Source organism: Phaenicophaeus curvirostris, chromosome 1, assembly GCF_032191515.1.
Source record: "Phaenicophaeus curvirostris isolate KB17595 chromosome 1, BPBGC_Pcur_1.0, whole genome shotgun sequence".
Taxonomy (NCBI): Eukaryota; Metazoa; Chordata; class Aves; order Cuculiformes; family Cuculidae; genus Phaenicophaeus; species Phaenicophaeus curvirostris.
In genome coordinates this window covers 59541984-59563869 of record NC_091392.1, presented here as the reverse complement: position 1 = coordinate 59563869, position 21886 = coordinate 59541984, and the positions used below count along the sequence as shown (strand labels likewise).

Below are 21886 nucleotides of genomic sequence, written 5' to 3'. Positions count from 1 at the left end.
GAGGGGAGACAGTGGACTTCACTGTAAATCTGTCAACACCTCTGTACAATACAAGTTTTCCAAGAAAAGAACTGCACTCGTCTATTCATGATTTTTCTTGGTGGTACATTATTTAAATAGAAGCTTGCATTGGCATCACAGAACGATGTACAACTTTAAAACAACTACTGTATTTTTAATTGTAAAATAACATGGACCTAACTTTGGCTTTTCCATAAATTCTTTACAATAAACATTGTTATTAATAAAGAATATGCTTCCTATTTATCTGCAGTATAGCGGGCACAGAAAACGCCCTCATGTAGCATTTTGATGATGGAAACTTGGCCTTGGATGATGGGTAGGAGAGAGTAGTACTGTTCAAGGTGCTCTATGCCCCATAGCTTTGCTATTAAGATTTTCAACTTAAAATGCTAATTGAAAAAAAAAAAAAAAAGATTGTGGATAGCAGTTGTCAGCCCTCTAGGAACTGAGCTGAGACACCAGTGTGTTTTGGGTGTGATAGGACATCAGTGTAGCACTTCATGTCTTTCAGTCACTCTTCCCTGCCTCCTACCTGTTGTGCATCCTGATCCAAGACCTGGAGGTGTGAACCTCCAAAGCCCTTACAGTAGGAAGCTTCTGTGTGGAATGCATAGTTATTACATGGGACGGTGAAATGAGATAAAATCATGTTGCAGCACTGCCGCAAGACAGTCCAAATTGATACCAGATCGAGTTATTAAGCTTAGCTAGAAAAGCCTAGTGCCTGAACTACTAACTGTGCAGCACATAAATGGTTTATTTTCAGGCTGAAGGGCAAGCTCGAAGAAAGCCGTGATCCACCTGTGAAGGTAACTTTTTTTGTTTCTCTGAGCTGTGACTGCAGTGCTTCTGGGTGGACCAGCTGCCTGTGTTGGGCGCGTGTTGCTTTTTTGCCCACAGAAGTGCTCATGCAGGGATCCTTGAGATGTGTTGTGGCAGAACCAGGCCACCTGCAGATTCCAGAGTTCAGGGTAGTTAAAAGTTGCAGCTAGCTGTAATTTCTGTGTTGTGGAAGTTGGCCTTGTCCAGGCCTATGGCCTTTATATTAAGTGTCAATTATTTATTCTGAGACCAGAGATCCCCTTAATTTTAAACTTTTTTGTGTGGTTGGTGAGATGTTGATGAAATTAGGCTCCTTCCCTATGAGGACGGGCTGAGAGAGTTGGGCTTGTTCAGCCTGGAGAAGGGAACGTTCTGGGGAGACCTTGTGGTGGCCTTCCAGTTTCTGAAAGGGGTGTAAAAGAAAGCTGGGGAGGGACTTTCTACAATAGCTTGTAGTGATAGGGCAAGGGGGAATGGCTTTAAATTGGAAGAGGGAAGATTTAGATAGGACATTAGGAAGAAATTCTTCACAATGAAGGTGGTGAGCCACTGGTGCAGGTTGCCCAGGGAAGTTGTGGCTGCCCCATCCCTGGAGGTTTTCAAGGCCAGGCTGGATGGGGCCTTGGGCAGCCTGGTCTGGTGGGAGGTGTCCGGGGGTTGGGTCTGGCTAATCTGTAAGGTCCCTCCAACCCAGACCGTTCTATGTTTGGTGGTATCAGTGTTTCTGATTCGAGTTTGAAATGGGACCTGATCTTCTGTGCTAATTCTTGTTGTTTGAGGGTGGGTTTGGGTTTGGTGTTTTTTTTCCTTCTCACCATGAGTCCTTTCTGCTATTCTAGCTAATTCTTATCTCTGTAGCTCCCAGCATGGTGGCTGTGGAGAGTGCCTGGGAACTTTTGTTACTACTAGGTAAGACTGTTTCAGAAAATGTTTAGCTTTGTTTATTTTATGATCCGAGGGGAGCTTTCAAGGCTTCTGAAACCTCTTCAGCTTAAGTGTATAATGGTAACTTATGACAAACATAGGTAGTTTTGTTTTGGCTCTATAGATAAACAGAAGCCAAGTAAATAACCTTTCATTAATTACGTTTCTGTTGGATTAAATGTCTTAACAAACTTCAGGTCTTAAATATAGTAGTATTTCTAATGTCATATGGAAACACAAGATGCTAAAATATTTCTGTTAAATCTCTCATTTTGAAAAAAAACCCAGCTACTCACTGTTTATATATTTTGACCAACCAACGAGGAGGTAAGACTTATAGACTTTTCCGTGACATCCTTATTTGAGCAGAAGAGTATTGAATGTAGCAGAAACCTGTTACAGACAGGAGCACCCAGAGTTGAATCTCTGAAAAGCTTATTTAGGTTATGTATCTCCATAAGTTGCTAAAAGCCTTTATGTGAATAAAAAATACATTCATATGCAAGAAGTCTGAAGGCTATATGGTGCTAAAAGCCTCTGCTTTGCCTGGCTGTCACTTTCTTAATTTCACAAATAGTCTTGGCACAGTTGCCTTCCATATTTTAGAGTCCTTCAGCCTTTTCGTTAAGTATTGATTTGAACTTAGAGCTTTGCCATCTCCCCTCAGTATACATTTTATTTTTGAGAGAACAGTAAGAAAGCCTGAAGCACACGATCTATTCCTTGAAATGTCAAGGGAAGAGAGAGGATAACTTCCACTTTGTAGATTATTTAATGTATTTATGGGCTGCCAGTGCATTACAAGGACATGTTCTGTGTGTGATATAAAATTTTTCAGCTTTCTTGTCCAACAATTCAAACACGTGTTGGTGTTAAGTCAGTTCATAGTGTTTAGAGAGTTCATTCAAATGTTTCTGCAAGTACAGCACTAGTTTTATAAATCTTGGAAGTGGGGTCCGTTTTGTCTTTTCATAGCACCTCTAGTACACAGAGGTGTCTCTTTTCAGAGAAGTCTCTAAACAGTTGTGTGGACTACTTAATAGCAAAGATTTTTAACTAATAAGGAGTTATTTACAAATGCGGAAAACTTACGGATAACTTTCTTTACCATATTTACTTGACTTGTTCCATTACTGTCAGGCAAAACCATTTACTCACAGTACTGCAACTATGAACTGTGCCAACAATGTTCAAAAAAAATGACTGGCCTAATGCCAACGCCATTATCCTGTCATTATTCTGACAATAAAGAAATACAGATGTGCCCCATTTCATGCTGTCTGAAAGCCTGAAGAATTAAGAACGATCAAAGTACATCTGATAGGATTTTGGCACAACCTTATCTCTGGGGAATCTGGAAGGGAGGGTGGGGTTCAGCTCCCTTTTACATCAGCTTATTGTATTCTCAACAATGCTGGCTCATTCATTTGGTAATGGAGTTAGTGGTGAAAATGGACATTAAGGTACTAAATTCATAATGTTATAAAAATGGTGTTTATAAAATGGGAAGTTTTCTCCCAAAATGTCATCTTCTGAAAAGTCTGTATGCTTGTAACCATACTTCTTCCAAAATACTCAAGCATTATAATAAATGGAAAACGGTGAGATGTTCTCATCAATGTAATGGGCTTAGACATCTCTGCACCACTGACTTCTGTTAGCTCTTCAGAGTGTCCGGAAGACTTCAGTGGTAGGACTCTTAGGTTTTTCAGGTCCTGCTTTCTACCTTCTTTCATGTTGCTGGAGACTGCTTGTACCACAGTTTAAATAAACATTCTTGACTAAAAATATGAATCATGTGAGAGGTTCAGCATTGGAGTAGATGCTGTTCCTTTGCATTGTAAAGCTTATATTAAAGTTAGGGATTTCTTGTGGTGAAGGCTGGTTAGTCTGTTTGCTGTTGGGGTAGTAGTGTTCTAAATAGTAAGTTAACTTCACTTGACACAACTGATTTGCCCTGTTTGCACATAAAATTATTTTGAGTGGTAAGAGTGTTCAAGAGCTGTGGGCAGTAAATTTGAGCTTTAGCTGGCCAGCAGTGAAATTTTGGAGGACCTGAGAGGGAATGGGAATTGATGTAGACCAAAATCACTTTCCTTTAGCAAAAGTAAAGTATATAAAGGAGATCTGATGCTGCTGGCACTAAGTATGAGCTAAACTAGCATATTTCTGGAAAAGTGAGGCTGAGACCTTTGTGTAATACTTGACTCTGGTGAGTTTCTTGGCTTAGGTGAGGGAAACATTCAGTGCTCCTCAAAAAGCACCTGTCATCTTAACGTCTGTTAGCTTATTTTACATCTGGGAAAATTGTGAAAATTGTGCCTATGAGGGTCTCAAAAAAAATAAGACACTTGGGAGAAGAAATTGCAGTTATATTTTCATAGCAGCATGTCTCGGTTAATATGCCTAGCCAGGACTGTGATTCCTGTGTCTTCACAGAGGTGCCTTTTACAGACCTCTTTATATATCCTCTGATTTATATCTATTGCTTTAATCACTAGTCACATCTTCTCTAAGTATTGACTTGGCTGAAAATATCGATTAAATAATAATGGCATTGAAAGAAGACACTTGATGTACTTGCCAGGGATGAAAAACTACTCCCACAAACTTTTAATAAGGCAGAAAATGGATTTTGTAGGTTGGTTATTCAAAAAGGGTTTTTATTATAGTGATTGTTATTCCATTAGTAATTAAATTGAGAGAAGATCTCTTAGAGTCTGCAAAGAAGGAAGAAAATACAGATTTTAATACTTGTGGTTTTGTGTACAAACAATTTGAGCTTAGGTTGATAACTTACGTAATGTTTTCTTTGGTTTAAAATGCAGTGGAGAGAATGTCTCCATTATTAACCTCTTTACCCATTGTATTAATTATATTACAAACCACTTTCAGGAGATTTAAATTAGTACTGCAAGATCTTATTTCATTCCTCATTCCCTATGATTTCCTAGTTTTCACTTACAGGTGTTAATTCCTGAGGTCTTCATGGAGAGGTCGTTGTGTGCTTCCTTCACTTAAGGAGGTATTTTTTAGAGCTCATGCACAAGTCACTTTGAGTTCCTTCTGAAGATTCAGTTTTGTCAAGATTGACATTTTGGTGGGAAATTAGGTGACAGAGAGGCATACCGAAGAAAAATAGCATAAGTTATCTCTCCTGTCTATCCTGATGGATACCGAAGCATGCAAAACCTGGAGAGAAAGACTGTTTCTTGATAGTTGCTTTGACTACTGTCTTCCTGTTCTGGCTATTTACCTTTATTTTTTTGTTTCTGTGAGAGGAATTTAGCAATATAAATCTTTAAAAATTATTTGAAACTTGGATTGTGTCCGGGATAGCTCTGCACAAAGCAGGCTTGACATTGAAGGGTTTCCTGCTCGATGCAAATGGTGCTATGCTGCTAGTTCCAAACCCAGGAGTTTTCATAGCCCTGCCACTGAGCTCACGTATTCTACTGGGCCTGGGGCACCCAGAAGGCTCTGTTTCCTCTTCCCAGCTTGGATACTTTGTGCATGGATAAAGAAAAGTTGACTTGATAGACAAGCATCTATTGACAAGTGATGCAATCTGTCTGCCATAGTATTTACCATTAAGAGGGCATACTGATTGCTAACAGTGTTTTTGCATTTTGTATTTTTGTATTTTTAATATTTGTATTTTTTATAACCATAAATTGAAATAACAATAACTTTACAAGGCCAGAGGTGAATTAGATACCTTCGGAGTATTGTTTTGCCTTGTTCTCTAATGTTGTTATGGTTTCAGTGAAGAGGCAATGCAATCAAGTATTGTTTCCACTGTGCTTTTAAATTCAGGCCATCATAGCAGTGAGGAAGGAAGAGATAATAAACACTCAATTCATAGAAGTCTGACATTTCTGTGGCAAGAGCTGAGGCTGCAGGAAGCAGGATGGCTTTTGTAGCAACTGAACAGCATTGTGGATGTCTTTGTCAGTTCATTTGCATTGGAAGCTAAATGCTTGGAAATACATCTTATGTATGCAGCATAAAACCTAACTGTTAAATGGCAATCTTAAAGTCTTGGAGGAAAAGAGGATTACCTCATATATAGCTTCTCAATGCTTGTGGCCTATTTTTCTTTATTTTTACTGCTTAGCATGATCAAATCTGGGTTTATGCCATAATGAACTGTTTAAGAAGAAAAACGTTAATGACTGCTTGGGTAATCATTCAGAAAACTGGCAAATCAAAGCACTTGAAGTCAGCAGTTCTCCTGCATTGTAACAGAGACACAAAATGAAGAATGAGATATTTCCTACTGCAAATAAAAGGCACATCACTGCACTGAACAGAAGAGGCTGATCTTCCCCCTTTCAAAGCTTCTCTTGGTGGGAAGTTGTCAGGATTTTCATACTTTTTACCAAATGGCACCTCAGAAGTGATGACGGTCTCAAATTTCAGTGTAAACATGGGTAGTATTTTGGGGAAAATATTGCTGTGTCATTTTTTATTCGTTGTTCTGATTGGCATGGCTAACTTCGTATGATTTTTAGTGTCATAGGACTACAAGTTCTTTGAAACTCTAGTGTCTTTGACTAACTAGGGAAATCTTGCTACCCGTCAGCGGTAAAGTAAGTTTTCTGAAGTCATGGTAAATTATTCGAATCACTGTTCTCTTGTGACATGACCTGATTTTTACAGGCTGATATCAAGAGTTTGAAAAAGAACTCTACTTTTATGAACAAAATAGTTCTAGCTTTCAGAGTTCTGGTTTCAAGGCAGAAAGTCCAGTCTTGTCCAGTTGAACTTTAAAGATCTGTCCTGTTTTTTCTGGTTTTAGTGAGTGGCAGGCCCATATACAGTAGAAAACAAATCAGGTCACCTATATCCCAGCAGTGTGCTCCACATGTCCTGTGTAGTTCCTAGTTCATAAAGAAAACTGAAATACCAGTAGCAAGTATCTAATGACTTTGCCCCCGATCAAGACATTTGTAAGGTGGGATCCTCAAAGTATATAGGTCATTCTTATTTAAAATGTTATTCAAGCCTTTATTATCAACAAGGGAGAAAACTCTGTTTTCAAGATTTATCTATACTGGTAGTGACATTTTTATTTGTCCATATATTCCTCTCTCTATATATACAGATGTCTAAATATATATTAATAAATGAGTATATAGTAAATTTTCAGTAATTTAAACATTATTATCTGGTTGAGAACTACCTACATTTACAGCTTTTGTTTACCTTGGCTATGTAGAAGTAACCTTAAACTTTTAATATGTTAGGTTGTAGAAGTTCACGCAGGCACCCTGCTTTTCTAGTTTCACTTTTTCCTCTCTGTTCAGTTGGAATTCGTTTCTCAGAGCTGCTTTTGCTGTTCCTTCTCCTCCCAAGTTACTCTTAACTTCACCATTGCAATTTCACTGTAGCATTTTGTATAGAAGATTGAATTCAGACTATGAACTTTATTTTTAAATCTGCAAAAAGGAGGCATTCTTAAACTGTAAGTCTAATAAAAGTTTTTTTACTATCTGTCAGCAATTGAATAAGATTTGAAACAGGTGATTTAGCACTTTGACAGTGTGATCCATTCCCGTAGAAGCAGCCCTCTCCTACCTTCCTTCCCAGAAATTAGAAACTGTGCTTCCATTTCTTTAAGTTATTTTCATTTCTCAGAAAAATGGTTCAGAACAATTTCACTATATTTCATATTAATAGCTTACATGCCAACATGGATTTCTCTCTCTACTTTCTGTTGATGTGTAACGGTTGGAATATGAATTGAATCTGTTAAGAAATGGAGTAGCTAAACATCTTAAACAAGACTGCTTCATGGAAGTATGCACTTAGAACTATTTCTTATGTGCTGAATGTTTCCTTTTAATACTCTGTAAGCTGGTTTTTTGGCAGAGATTTTGGCCTTTGCTGAAAAGTCTTGATGAAGACAAATATTGCAGAAACTTGGTCTTGCTGATCGTTAGTTCACTTGCAGTTAATGATTTAGCATAATCTTTTTCAAATGCTTTGTCTGTGCAGCTTTGCAGGTGTTTATACTGTGTCCTCTGGAGTCTACGACGTGTGTACCATTTTTATTTTCATAATAAATAAAGTTTTGCAAGTACTTTTTAAAGCTAATTCTGATTCAAACATTTGTGTGCCAGGTGCTTGAATTATGTGATTCACATAATTCTGTCTCTTGTTCAGGAATTTTAGCATGGCCTTGCTAAGTTAGAACAGAAATCACTCAGAATCTTTCCAATACAGTACTCTGTCCCCTTTCAGAGAATGGTGGGTGCTATTGGGACTGCTCTGCTGGATCTTCCTTACAGTTCCTTCTCTTTTTGTTGACCTTCACTTTCCTTGATGTTTTTCATTTGTGTCTAGTTAAATAATTTTGTTTCCTCTCTTCCTTTTTATTTCCCTCCCTTAACTAGGCTCTTAAGATGGTTAGTGAGGAACATCAGACTGTTTCTAAGGGGGAGACTAGTAGGAATAATGGTCATTAAAAACAAAGACATGAACCTTCCGTTGGAGGAGGGAGGTAGAGCCTGCTTCATCAGCATCTCTTCCAGGTCAGCGTTGCCTGTCTCCAAGCCCTGGCAAATGTGTCCGTGGTGCAGCTAATCTGGATGGCGTATGCACTGTATGTGCCCTTTTCCTGTGGCTCTAAAACAACATGTGGCTCTTTCCAGCTGACCTGAGATCTCTTTCTTGATACCCACAGCCCCTAGAGGCTCCTAAGTGTACAGGTGCCTCTGCTGTACAACCCCCAGTGCCTTGAGTGCCTGAGGGATGGTCCTGCTCCTCATTCCCAAGCCTCTTGAATCCCTGTTGATGGGATCGAGTTGTGCACAGGTCATTCGGCAAAAGGAGGAGGAAGCTGATCCAGAAAAAACACAGGTTCTGTAGCACATCCTATGTGAGTTTCTTCCTCTTTGAATGTTGTTATGGGAATATATTCTTCTGATGTAGTTAAAATGTTTTCATTTCCATGTTTCTGGAACACCTGTCACTTCTAGATTTTGCTTGAAATGGCATATACACAGACTTCCATGTAGAACTGGCTGTGCACATTTGTGCGACAGCATAATGAAGTCACGAAACATTTTATTTTGCTTATGTATAATTTCAAGGAGCACAACAGTATACTACGTATTGTCAGTCCAGGTTTTTCACTGCTAGCTCATTGACCAGTTTGACTTAAAACTTGAGAACCCTGAGCTTGACAAAGTATTGAACTTTGGAAATTGGAACAATGCTTATTTTGAAAAAGTTTGAGCCCATATCAGGTCTCTTCTTGCTTCCCAGAAAAGTACAAGTAACTTTTATGGTGCACGTGTCGCGACTTGCTAGTACTGTGCAGCAAGGATGACTTAAATTGTACTTGCAGCAGAATATTTAAGAATCATTAAGAATGCGAATAAAAGAATAATTTGCCTTTAATACTGGCTGGACTCAGAAGACCTTAGAATTTTTCCTGGTTGGCATGTTTTTTTTTAATTAACGAACTTTAGCTGCTCTAGGTAGACTCATTCCAGCACACTATGAGCTAGCAGCTAAACTCTGTCTTTCTCTGCATGCAGAAATACAGATATGTTTCTTTTTTTCTGTATTAATATTGCAACTTCTGCAATGTGTTGGCTTTGGGGGAGCGATGCTCTGTCACCATGAACAAGTACTAAGTGCAAAGTAGCTTCTGACTGCCTTTGGCATTCTGGAAACACAGTATATTCTTAAGAATAGTTTTGAGTAAACTGTTGCTGTAGTTGCATATTCCAGATAAGTGGTAAAGCTGCATTGTTTTTTTTTAAAGTACTGCACAAAATGATGAGCAAAGGGTACACCTTCATCCAGGCCTAGTTGCAGTCCTGACTGTCATAGTCTGAGGTGTCCATGTAAAAGCAGGTGATTCTGTTAAGAGGAGGGGGATTATATCCCGTTCTGTGTTGTAGAAACTCACCCTGCTTTCAGCCAAAGTGGGTTGCATCCCTGTCTAGCTCTAGCTGAATTGCAGATTTGCATCAATAAAAAATTAATGGTTTACAGCTCAGTCTAAATTAAATATTTAAATTTCTCCATTATGCTCCAACTTTATTGTTGTAAAAAGAACTCCATTGTTTAAGAACTCCATTGTCATTCATATTGGACCGAACCTTTTGGAAAATGCTTGACTCTTACGCTATGTAGCTTAATTGCTGTATGGGTTTCTAAATTAAAAGCCTTACTTAAGTAGCTATTTGCTAGTTCTGTTATGTGCACAAGAGCTGAGTCAACTGCAGTTTTGCTAAAAATAAATTCTCCTTCACAACTGCAGCTGGACAGTATTTGACAGTCCTGCTTTTGAAATTGAGCCATGTCTGTTGGAGTACTTGCCTGCAACCAAACCTGAAAGGCTTTGTTTTCGAGGACAGAATACTGAACTTAAGGGTGGGAGCAAGTTGAGGTTTAAGTTTCCTTTGCTGCTCATGGAAGAAAGAACAGCTAAGAGCAAAATATTGTTGTACTAAAATTCTGTTCCTCACTGAAAGATTGTGTAGAGATGTGCAAGTATTCTATTTAGTATTTCTTGTAAGTTGCAAGGTAGGTGAGCTTATGTTTGTAGTGTTGCTGAACTGTTAGTACTGGTGTCTACTTCTTGTTCTGTAAGCAAGGAGATGGTTTGAAAAAACAATAAGCAGGAGATATGTATTCAGTGAAGTCCTCACTCTACAGACAACATAAACATTGAATTATTTAAATGAAGATGTAGCTCAATAAGATCTGGGAATAAGCTTGGGGATCTAGATTTTCATGCGTGGTGCTGATAATCTATTGAATTTCGTGAGTATTTAATGTACTTTGTTTCTGGCAGGTAACATTTAGCTGCTTGTAGGAAGAAGCTCAATCTTAACATAAATTACTTGTCTCTAGGTAAAAAATAAGCTTTAGGCTTTAAGAATAGAGAGAAGCACTTGTGTGCAAAACACATTTGATGTATTTTGTAATCAGGTTCATTTGGGACAGATGTAGGTTCAGTAACTCTTAAACTATGGGATCAAGTTACTGGACCTCTGACATTTTCCTGACCTTTGCTTTGGTTTCTATAGTTATGCATGTTTATTGTTGCAGTTCCATGTGGGGCAGCTGTAAATTGCAGTGTATAAGAACACCTGGTTATGCAAACCCTTGCTAATGAAGGGAAAGAATGGAAGTGAATTTAATGTACTGAAGGATTGCTGCCTGAAACAAAAACCTTGCACGCAGAGTTGAAGTGAATTGTGAGTTTTGTTTCATTTTTGGCTAATTTAAAATCATTTGTGAAGTAATGTATGCTCCTCATTGTATAGTTCTCTTAATGTTTTGCTCTTTCTTCAACATACACGACTGCCTAAAAATCAAGTGACAAAATGCTCCTCATCTCCTTATCCCCATTTTTAAGACTTCAGTTCTTCTGGAGGGTAGAAAGGGCTTGGAAAATGCCAGGCTGGTGAGCCTCTAAACATACAGTGCTAAGAACTGTGCTTTAAACCTGTCTGTGGAAAGCAAAGCCCTTTGGACTATGCAAATATCAAACTAGTATTGTCGAATCATGAAATAAGCATCTAGATAGAGAAAACCACTCAGGTTTTATCTTGCTCAGCTCCCAGGGCAATATGGCTGCACTCTAGACAGTGATTAGTATGTCCTCTGGAAGCATGGTGGCACTTGCTCTGTCTCTCAACCACTAATGATTGGACCTTTTTGAGTAAAAAATACTGCAGATTTCACAAAGTGATAATAAGCTGTGTGTGTTATGTTCTGATGACTTTGTCTTTCCAATTGAATGACTGTAAGGAATCTTTAATTTGAAATTTGTTCTGTTGCAAGACTTTTGGAAGCTCTTTATTGGCTTAAGGGTAACATAATAAAGTCCTTGTAATAAATTAAAAAATAGATAAAAATCACACCCTTGTGTGTTATAAAGCTAACAAGCTGCTACAGATGATGAAGGGCTGCATCATTGAATGTTTAGGTCAATGCATATGAGTTCATCTAAACTGTCACTATCTTGGATTTAAAATTATCTATGGTTGCCCATGTGGAAGAGTAAAGAAGAAAAGGAAGGACATGGCAGGCTGATCTCAAGATTTAAGACTTCAGGAAACAATTTTCTCTCTCCCTTTTTTTGTTTGAATTGTAGTGAGATAGGAGACTGTAAAAGAAAAATACATAGTAGTTTTTTAGCAGTCTTGAGGATTGCATCTTATGTATGACCAACACAGCTGTTACATTGCAGTACTGTGAGGTGTTTACATCTTACAGAAGAAGGAAAAAAGAAAGATGTGGTGATCCTTTAAGCTCCTAAGGGTTTAACATACTGCTCTGACATGAGTTATAGCTTTTTTTTTAAAAAAAAACAAACTAAAAAAAGAATAGTTGTTTAATATTTACTTTATAGTTTTAATGAGCTGAGGTAATATGGAGACCCAGAATAAAATGTTCAAAATTTACATAGTATTAAATATAGAATGTACTGAATTTAATCTGGAGTTACAGAAGCATGTATGTCACTTCTGTCATGACAAAGATTTCTCTGGGATGCTTACAACAAACTGGACAAAGAAATTTGTGTTATTTTTCATAAACATTATGTAGCACTCTCTTGTTTTGGTGCAGTGCCATGGTGCGTTAAAGGAGACTGTAGGAGAGCTAGAAAAGGAAATGATGGCGAGGAGGGCTATTTGCAGAAGTTTTGCTTTAGAGAGGCTAAAATTGCACTTGCTAGGTTGTCAGCTGTTGGGAGAAGTTCTAATGACCTGGCATCATTCAAACTAAAATGTTACTCTTCTTGAAGTTAAGGGTTCAAAGAAGATGTCTGAATTGTTAAATGAGGGAAAAAAAGGTGTTCTGAAGAGGGAATGGGAGTACGCAGAGAAAGAAGGGAAAGTACAGGGGTGAAAAGGGTAATGTGTCTTGGTGCTGCTGGAGGTGTGGAGTTCAGGGAACCTAGGAGCAGACCTGCAAGTCACAAAATGTACAGGGGCTGAATTTGTGAAATGCTTTTGTTCTAAAACTTTGATTCTGAGGTGCTGATAAATCTATTGTTTTTAAAGGTTTGAGTTATTCTAATGAACTGCTAATGAACTGTGTACCTGAAAGCAGCCTCACACTTGGTGGACTCTCAACTGGACTTGGTGAATTAGCCAAGAGGGCTGTGGCTCAATACTTTGCCTGGAAACCAGAAAGTGGGAGATGATGTAGAATCCTCATGCCTGACGTGAGAGAGCTGCAGGAAGGGACTGTGGTATAGCTGTTCAGTACTGAAGCACGTAGCACTTTAAGGTTATATTCTTCGACAGAATTTAGTTATGGTACAGATAAAGTATGTCAAGCAGGAACAAAAAGCAAAATGAAAAGGCTGCATAATGAATCAAAACTGCCTTCTAGAGAAATGTTATCGTCAAAGTGGACCCTCTCATAGTAAAACACAAAACTACACGGTCTCCTGTGCAAAGTCAAGTTTTAATATTTTGTGACTAACTGTATTTCCCTAGTCATCTTCCTCTTTCTGAAGGCCAGATAATGTTTTATGGTGGCAAGTGTCCTAATATATGTCAGGCTGATATTGTCAGTGTGTTGTTTTTAAAATCTTAAAAAAAATCTCTTAAAATAAACCAGTCCCAGTGACTAGAATGTTTAGATTTACGTTGTTAGCATACAGAAGAAGGCAAGTCAGAACAAATTTAATACTTAATTTGCTTTTAAAGTATTCAAAACCATCAGCTCAGCTTTGCTACTATTAAGATCAGATATTCTTATTTACATTTCTCTAGAGGCAGAGCATAAGCAAGACATTTAGCATAAGATAGACAAATTTTGCCTGATCAACTACTTAACCTGAAACTTGCCTCATTTAATTTAATTTTTTAAGGTTTTCTTTCTCCTATTTTTTGTGTGTTTTAACATTCTGTTGGTGCTCAGGGTGGTAAGCTGACTGATTTACTTATTGCTGCTGAAAGTGATAGAGTTGATTCTCACTTGACTTAGTCCTTCCACTGCCCTGACTGTTGCCCAGGTATTTTTTAGTGGTTCTGGTGCACTTTTCGTTCTTTACTGAGCCAATGCATCTCACTAATTCATCTCACATTCTGCTTTTACCAGTTCTGTGTTGTTTGTAGGCTGCTCTCCTGTATAGCCTAGCTCTCTCTATCCTTGGACATGCTTACTGATTTTAAACAACTTTGCTGAAATATTTTATCCTATTTTTCCTGTGTGCATTAGCTACTATTGAAGACATGGCCTTAAAGTCTATTTTGCAGAGTTTGAAAGTTTGCAGTAGTTAAACTGACTTTGAGGAGCATTGCAGATCAGCCAGCATAAATGGAACTTGCTCTGGAGTTGTACTATTCAGTGCACCATTTTTGTATTTTAAAAAACTGAGCACCAGGGAATAGAAAGAAGTTGTAGGTCAGGACTTAACTTCTAAGTGTATTCTCAAATAGATCAAAGCCCCACATTATCTCTTAGTTTCTGAAATCAAAAGAAGCAGATTTTTTGAAGTGAAGATGTGTGTAATCAATAAAGCACCATTTGTGATTGTTTCACATTCATAACTGAGCTTAGCCAGACTCAGCCTGATGTCCTCCTGGTTACTGTCATCTGGAATCCTGCATTGTTTCAGACTTTACATTTATTGTATTTGCAGTGCTCTGGTACTTCCGTTCTTGGCACTTCAGTGCATATCTGGTGACGTTTTGTCTCCATCTCATCTTGCAAGTCTTTTAGCCTTCTCTGTGTGTAAGGAAATAAGTAAGAGGTTGCATCCGATTTGTCTTTGTTTACTGTTCTGTGTTATTGGATTTGTATCAAGCCAAAAATTATGCTTACATTTAGCTAGCTAATCAGCTACATAATTAAATGACAGTAGACCATATCTTCCATCTTGTTCTCTCCTGGGATTTCCTCTTAGCTTGCTGCCACTTTAAAAACGGCATTTTTTTTTTTTGTGGTCTGGCTCTCATTCTTCTTCTCACTCTTTGTTCTCCCCTGGGAAAGAATTAGCAGCTTTATTTTTGGCCACCTATGTGTTTTTAAGCTGCTGCAGGTGAGATGTGTAGAGTGTTTTGAGCGCTGTGGTCTTCCTTTATATCCTCTTTTAAATGTAAGCATAGTGCTAATATTAATTATATTAATTGAAGGTAATAACCTACTGGTTATTCACAGTAGCCTCTATCTACTTAAATCAAGAGTGGATGTCTCCTTTGTATATTTAGAAGAAAAAACTAAATCTTAGACTGATACTATGCAAAATAATTTGGTTTTATTTCAAAAGTTAAAACAGTAGAAAGTTAGAGGTTGTAGATTTTTTTTGTCTGGTTCTTATTGCTGTAATTTTCAACACAGTTTTATTTACTGTTGCACAGAGGTGCAACAGAGCCCGACTTTCTCTTACTCTTCCACCAGAAATGTCATTGCACAGATAGGAAGAAACGCATGCACTGAGAATGCGGAAATCGACTCTATGCAGCTGTTCAGTTCATCAGCCTTTCTAATTCCTTATGGAATTAAATTACTGGTGGGATGAAGGGAATGGAAGGTTCACAGTGGGATTCTTGAGTGCAGTGCTAATCAAAGTTCACGTAAAGCCGGCATGCAAGTGGTGACTGTTGAATTCTACGTATTTTTGAAACAGAATAGATCGTGATCCTGCTTAGTCATAGTACTACACCAACATAGTTCTGTAAGTAATTAGATAGTAAAATTGACTGGTTTAAGCTGTTCTATGTAACTTTTCCTGGTAGGACCTTGTTTAATATTAAAACTTTTTTTTTTTTTTTCCAGCAGACACTTAACCAGATATCTGGTGTGTTGCTTTTCCCCCTGTCTTTGCACAATCTTTTCAAGGGTTACTTTAGTTTTGCTGCTATGTATGTTGACAGCCTGGCATAGATAAAATGATGATGGTTATTTTGATCTTATGTAGTTCCCAACTAAATCTTTTGGAGGTACAGCGACTTGCTTTGGGAGAATAACCCATACATTTTAGACTTCTGCTCCACTCAACCATCTTTAACAGTTCCATAGTCTAACCTATGCACATTGGAGTTTAAGTAACCATGCCAGAACGTAGCCCATGCAGGAATGGAAGGCTGAACGCTCTGCCTTTAAGCTAGATCTGACCTGCTTGATGTATTTATCTAGATCCCATGACAGATTGTGCAGAATTTTAGCTTATGGCTTTGAAATAGGAGTGAAATTTCTCATCCTTGGAGGCAAAGAGGTCTAACTTCCAAATATGAAATAATACAGTGCTGCTTTAAGTATCCAGATGTGACAACTCTCTGATGAGGCTTGCCAAGCCTAATTAGATATTTTCCAAGTCAAAACATTAAATAACTTAAACGCGTGAATGTACACATAATTTAACTATGCACATAAATTAGGTAAAGGGGGCAAAAATACTTTGAAGAATAATAAAGATGCGTATCCAATATCCTTTCCGTTTATCCTGAGTGATGCTGAATACATTGGTGCTGAATGTTCTAACTAGTGTGTAGTGATGCATTCTGTTTCCAGCTACTACTTAAATCTGACTCATGGTGTCTGTAGGAGACCTGCAGAGAACTGAGAATCACATGTACCTTGCGCTATGTAACTCCGGTGTTTGGTGCTGTTGATAATTGTAGTTCAGTCTGCTTTACTGCATTAGTTTATAACCTTATATGACAAAACTTAAGCATAAACTCTATTTCACTCCCACTGATTCTGTATTATTCTTTTATTATACGGTGTTGAATAAGATGCTCATTTTGTATTAATCAAATTATTTCTTTTATGAAGTGAACAAAATGTTCAGTAAGAGTGAAAGAAGAGATCAGTCTTCAGAGAACTTAAGGCTGCAGGCTGAAGTGTAGGCAATATGTAGCTGCTTATTCCTATTCCACTATTAAAAACAGAGGGAAACGATGCTTACTGTCAAGAAGTTTTTGCATTATTTAGAGCTGGGAACAGGATTTAGAGGAGGGTAAATTTCTTTGAAATTTGAAATACAGGAATTTGTTTTCATGGAAAAGGGAACTATTAAAGGAGATCATTATAGGATGAAAATTCTTGTTGCCACGAAGGTGGAATGTGCTGTAGAGTTGCCATCATTGTCTGCATGTGAAGTGGAGTCTTTCAGTAGCGGGAACAGAAGTCAGAGTTGGAATAAAGTAGTGATTTCATAATATTATCATCATTATTGTCAAGCTATTGCTTAAATATTTTTATTCATCTAACAAGTGAATAATTATTTGGGGCAAACATGACTGCTTGTTTTCTAATTGGAGGGGAAAACCCTCTTATGTTTGTGTTGGACATTTGGATTGTTTGCCAGGTTGAGCTTTGCATCTGAAAGTATTTGGCTGCTTGATCCACATACAGAAGTAACTTGAAAGAAGGATCCATTTTCTAAAGTGGAAAGGTCAACGTTTTATGCAGCCATTTGAAAACTGCTTTAATGACTAGGTGGATTTTGGGATTTCTGCACAGAACAGAACTAGATGGGTAGATGGATGGACAAGTTGGTCTAAAATAAATCTGTTCCATGAGGGGCTGAATTTATGAATCCCAGTGTATGTAGTGTCCTGTTTACTTCTCCTTTCCTCCTCCTCTGTCCAACCGGGGCAGTAACAGCAGATCAGTGTCAAAAAGATATTTGTACTGGGCAAGAGACAGTATGCCTAGAGCTCTGAATATGCACGTTTGCCTGCCAGCTGCTCCCAAAAGGCACGTTAAAAGCTGAGCTCTGTCTAGGGGAGGACAGATGAATGACTAATTTATGCTTTGTTCCTCATCTCAGTTGCTTGTGTTCATGAAATATGAATGAAACTGGTTATTTCTAAGTTTCTAGACTTCTGTTGAGGTTTTTTTTTTTTTTTTTTTTAAATTGGCCATTGGATTCAGAAGTTACTGGACAGGACAGAACATAGAATAACTTATTCTATACTCACTTAGGAAATCAAGCTTAGAACAGTGATGTTTTTAGGCTATGGCCTGTGCAGAGCTGTGCATCATTGGCAGCTGGTAGGAGGAGATCTGCAAATAGGCTGCTGCAATGTCTCCCAGAATCTGGAGTGGGAATCACGCTCCTGCCGTTTTGCCACTGCTGCCGTCTTGCCACTGCTGCCGTCTACTACAGGAGAAACAGCATGCTTTTTTTTTGCGTGCCCTGCAATCATGATTTCTGGCTGTTTTTTTTGTAGCCTTCCTTAAGGTGATCTTCTCACCTGCTATGCCCCAAAGCCCTAAAATTGTTCAAGATGGGTCAGGATGTTACAAATCTTCACAAGAATGTTAAGATACTCATCCTTATTTAAGTTACTGCCCGAGAATTGTAGGGAGAAGAGGAGTGGAAGTGAAGATTAAGTCTCCATGAAGTCATGACAGAGTTTGGATAGAAGCATTTTGATTCACTATATTTTGATCTGTTGTGTAAAGACAGTGAAGAAGGTATTACTGAGATAAGAACTGGGTCTTGGGCTATGAAATGAGGAGTAAATCGCAGCTTTAAGCTCAGCTGTGTTGGCAGGAGGACCTTTAGAACTGATCTAGAACATCTACCTGTTGATGTATTATGTACTCTGTGTATTAGAATGAATTTATGCATATAATATATATGTATGTATACATATGCTTAATGTTCTCTACCCATTTCTTTCAGACCTTTAATGGTTTATATTTCGATGACATGAGAGACCTTCTGTTTGCTTTTATCCTAAGGCAGTTTGTATAATGTGTACATTTCATAGACATGAAGGCATATCCTGTGTCTCCGGGCATGGAAACTGCTAGATCTAGAATAGCCAACCACGAATAGTACATTGGATTTTAGTTCTTTTCTCCCATTCCTTAAAAGGATAATTGGTCCACTACCACAAAGTGGTTATTGGTTTGAGAGTTAGTGCTGTGAGATGTGTGAAAGTGATTTTTTTTTTTTTTTTTTCTTTTGGACGACTTGTGTTAACAGAGACTTTTGAGCACATAAGAAGATTATAGGGGTAATTACAGAGATGCTTGGACCTTGAGGGTCTCAAGGAAGCTTATAATGCATGCTTTGGTGACTTAACTGCCAGTGAAGATGACCGTACTCTGCCTTTGTGAATACTTGTGCTAGTATACCTCTTTAATTGTATGAGTTTTGTTTCTTTGTTAAGTAGCTTGTGGTTTGGCTAAAATGTATGCTAGACCTATCTATTTTCTTGGTTGGGAACACTACTGCTTGCATATCTTAGCTGAATTTTGTACTGTTTCAACCTTTTTTTGTGTCATTTGTTTGGCGAGATAATAAGCAAACCCACTTGCATGTTAAATGATTCAATGACCTGATAGGCCAGACTGGAAAATGCTAGTGGAAATAATCTCGGTGTTACTCTTGAATCTGTAGAGAGCTTACATCACCATATGCTTTTAAGCTTTTTCCAAACTCTAGTTAATAAAGAATGAATGCATGTATGTGTGTGAATGAATAAAATCTAAGAACATCTCCAGTAGCAGTGATGCCAGGTATTTAACTTCGCAGGGAAGGAGAAAGGGAAAAATCTTTTGGGTCTAGTTTTTAAAATAGATTTAATTTAGAAAATCATGACTGTGGCAAAACTCCTACCAGCATTTACTGTAATTGTTATGAAGCGGGATGTAATGGATGAGGTGTTGCCAAGGCCCGAAGTCTGAATCTGTGCTAGGGGCTTGTACATGGGGCTACGAAACAGCAAGTAACAGCAAAGTATCTTTCACTTGCTATAACTAGAAGCATCACCAAGAGTCCCCCTTTTAACTATTCTGCGTGTCAGGTGGCAACATGTACTAGAGGAGGCTTTTATGATCCTAGGATGGCAGTGTTAGAACAGCTCTATCTCTAAAGGGCAAGGCACATAAGGCACACAGAGATTTTCTTATAGGTTTACTTCCATGTGAAGAGCAGCCCCTCTTGCCTTCCTAACTGAGGCTGAAATGCCCAATGCTGCTACAGGCAGCAGAGCCTTGATCCTACAGCACAGAAGTGTAACTGTCTGTACCCACCTCTCTTTTGAGTTTCTTCATGTGGAAGTGTCTTGTAGTATATATAAGTTTTGGGAATTTTTTTCAGTCCAGAGTACACTATGTGCTCACAGCTTTCTCTCACGCAATTGGTGTCAGCAGTGATAGGAATTTAAAGCACTCCACAGCAGCAGGGATTGTCCTACTTTGCTCTTGATCTCCGTTAGCAAGACAGCACTGGTTGATAAAGTTACATGTGGCTTTGGAGGCCCAAGTAGGTCTTGAAGTGCAAGTGAGGATAACTACAGCCTATGTTCCTGAAGAAACTTCTTTTCTAGCTGTAGGAGTCCAAAGCAGCTCAGAATATGTTTTTCATTACTTTGGTTTTATCCTTGATGTAGGTATTGTGGGAAGCAGCAGGGTAAGGAAAGAGAGGGTGAAAGAGCCTCGTAAAAAGTGGTATGTGTCTGTGATGGGGATGGCTTCCTTGACAGTGCAGTTTTACAGGCATTTTTATTTGCAGTGCTTTTAAAACATTTATGGTTGCAACTTAGAAACTGGTTGTAATGTCTTCCTCCTTTCTCATGCTCATAGGAAGATGTGTAAAGAGTTTATGGGGAGCTGAACGTTGGCTGTATTTTGCTTATAGGTGGAAATACTGCTTTGTTCATTTGTGGTTTTCAGAATATTTGACTTTATTTTTGCTACAGTTGTAATCAAGGACTGAACAGTCTGGCCTTTGAAAGGGAGTGGGCAATGCTGCAAGGCAAGAGAAAGAGTTTGGAGGCTTGCCTCACTTGAGAAAGGTTCCTTACAGCATAGCTAAACAAGTTGTGCTTCTATAATGAGTTCTGTGGTTGTTTATAGAAATACTGTAAATAACACATTCACCACAGAGGATGCACAACTGGTGTTGAAGTCATGCACATACTGCTTTCAGACACTGGTCCCTTTTACTACCAGGTCCACGGTGGTGTGAAGTTGCTTCTGTGTGTTTTTATCCAGCTGAATACAGAACATGTTCTTCTGTTGCTCCAAGAGAGTAGCATGCACTTTGCTTACTACCCATTGGCAACTAATTGCTAGTTAGGATTAGGGAATTCCTTATAATCACAGATTACAATTCCTGCTCCGCATTCCTTTAAGTGTGTTAGTTGACTTATTCCTTTGCAACCTCATGTTTATAGTCACAATTCAATATATATATAAGCTGACATTTTTAATTTAACAAATGCTAGAGGAATTCCTTTCTCAAATAGCAGGAAAGTTTGGATGTTCATAAACAATGAAATCTAGCACATGCAAGAGAACCGGGTGATCAGGCCCAGTCAACACGGGTTCACAAAAGGCAGGTCTTGCCAAACTAACCTGATCGCCTTCTGTGATAAAGTGACTCGGCTGCTGGATGAGGGAAAGGCTGTGGATGTATCTTCCTGGACTTCAGTAAAGCCTTTGACACAGTTTCTCACAGCATTCTGCTTGAGAAACTGTCAGCCTCTGGCCTGGACAGGCGCACACTCTCCTGGGTGGAAAACTGGTTGGATGGCCGGGCCCAGAGAGTGGTGGTAAATGGTGTGAAATCCAGCTGGAGGCCAGTGACAAGTGGGGTTCCCCAGGGCTCAGTGCTGGGTCCAGCCCTGTTCAATGTCTTCATCAATGACCTGGATGAAGGCATCGAGTGAACCCTTAGCGAGTTTGCGGATGACACTAAGCTGGGTGGAAGTGTGGATCTGCTGGAGGGTAGGGAGGCTCTGCAAAGGGATCTGAACAGGCTGGACCGCTGGGCAGAGTCCAATGGCATGAGGTTTAACAAGGCCAAGTGCCGGGTCCTGCACTTGGGGCACAACAACCCTGTGTAGAGCTACAGACTAGGAGAAGTCTGTCTAGAAAGCTGCCTGGAGGAGAGGGACCTGGGGGTGTTGGTTGACAGTGACTGAACGTGAGCCAGCAGTGTGCCCAGGTGGCCAAGAAGGCCAATGGCATCTTGGCTTGTATCAGAAATGGAGTGACCAGCAGGTCCAGGGAGGTTATTCTGCCCCTGGACTCAGCACTGGTGAGACCGCTCCTCGAATCCTGTGTTCAGTTCTGGGCCCATCACCACAAGAAGGATGTTGAGGCTCTGGAGCGAGTCCAGAGAAGAGCAACAAAGCTGGTGAAGGGGCTGGAGAACAGGCCT

General features: G+C 38.9%; 2 protein-coding genes across 3 annotated transcripts in view; one reads left to right on the top strand and one right to left on the bottom strand.

Moving 5' to 3' along the window:
• KIAA1549 (KIAA1549 ortholog) overlaps positions 1-21886 on the top strand; it is a 153375-nt gene that overhangs the window by 37559 nt on the left and 93930 nt on the right. The window lies entirely within an intron of this gene.
• TMEM213 (transmembrane protein 213) overlaps positions 3654-21886 on the bottom strand; it is a 121459-nt gene continuing 103226 nt past the window's right edge. Inside the window, exon 4 of the mRNA XM_069859185.1 lies at positions 3654-3667. The gene's annotated coding sequence lies outside the window, so the exon portion shown is untranslated. The remainder of the gene's footprint in view (positions 3668-21886) is intronic.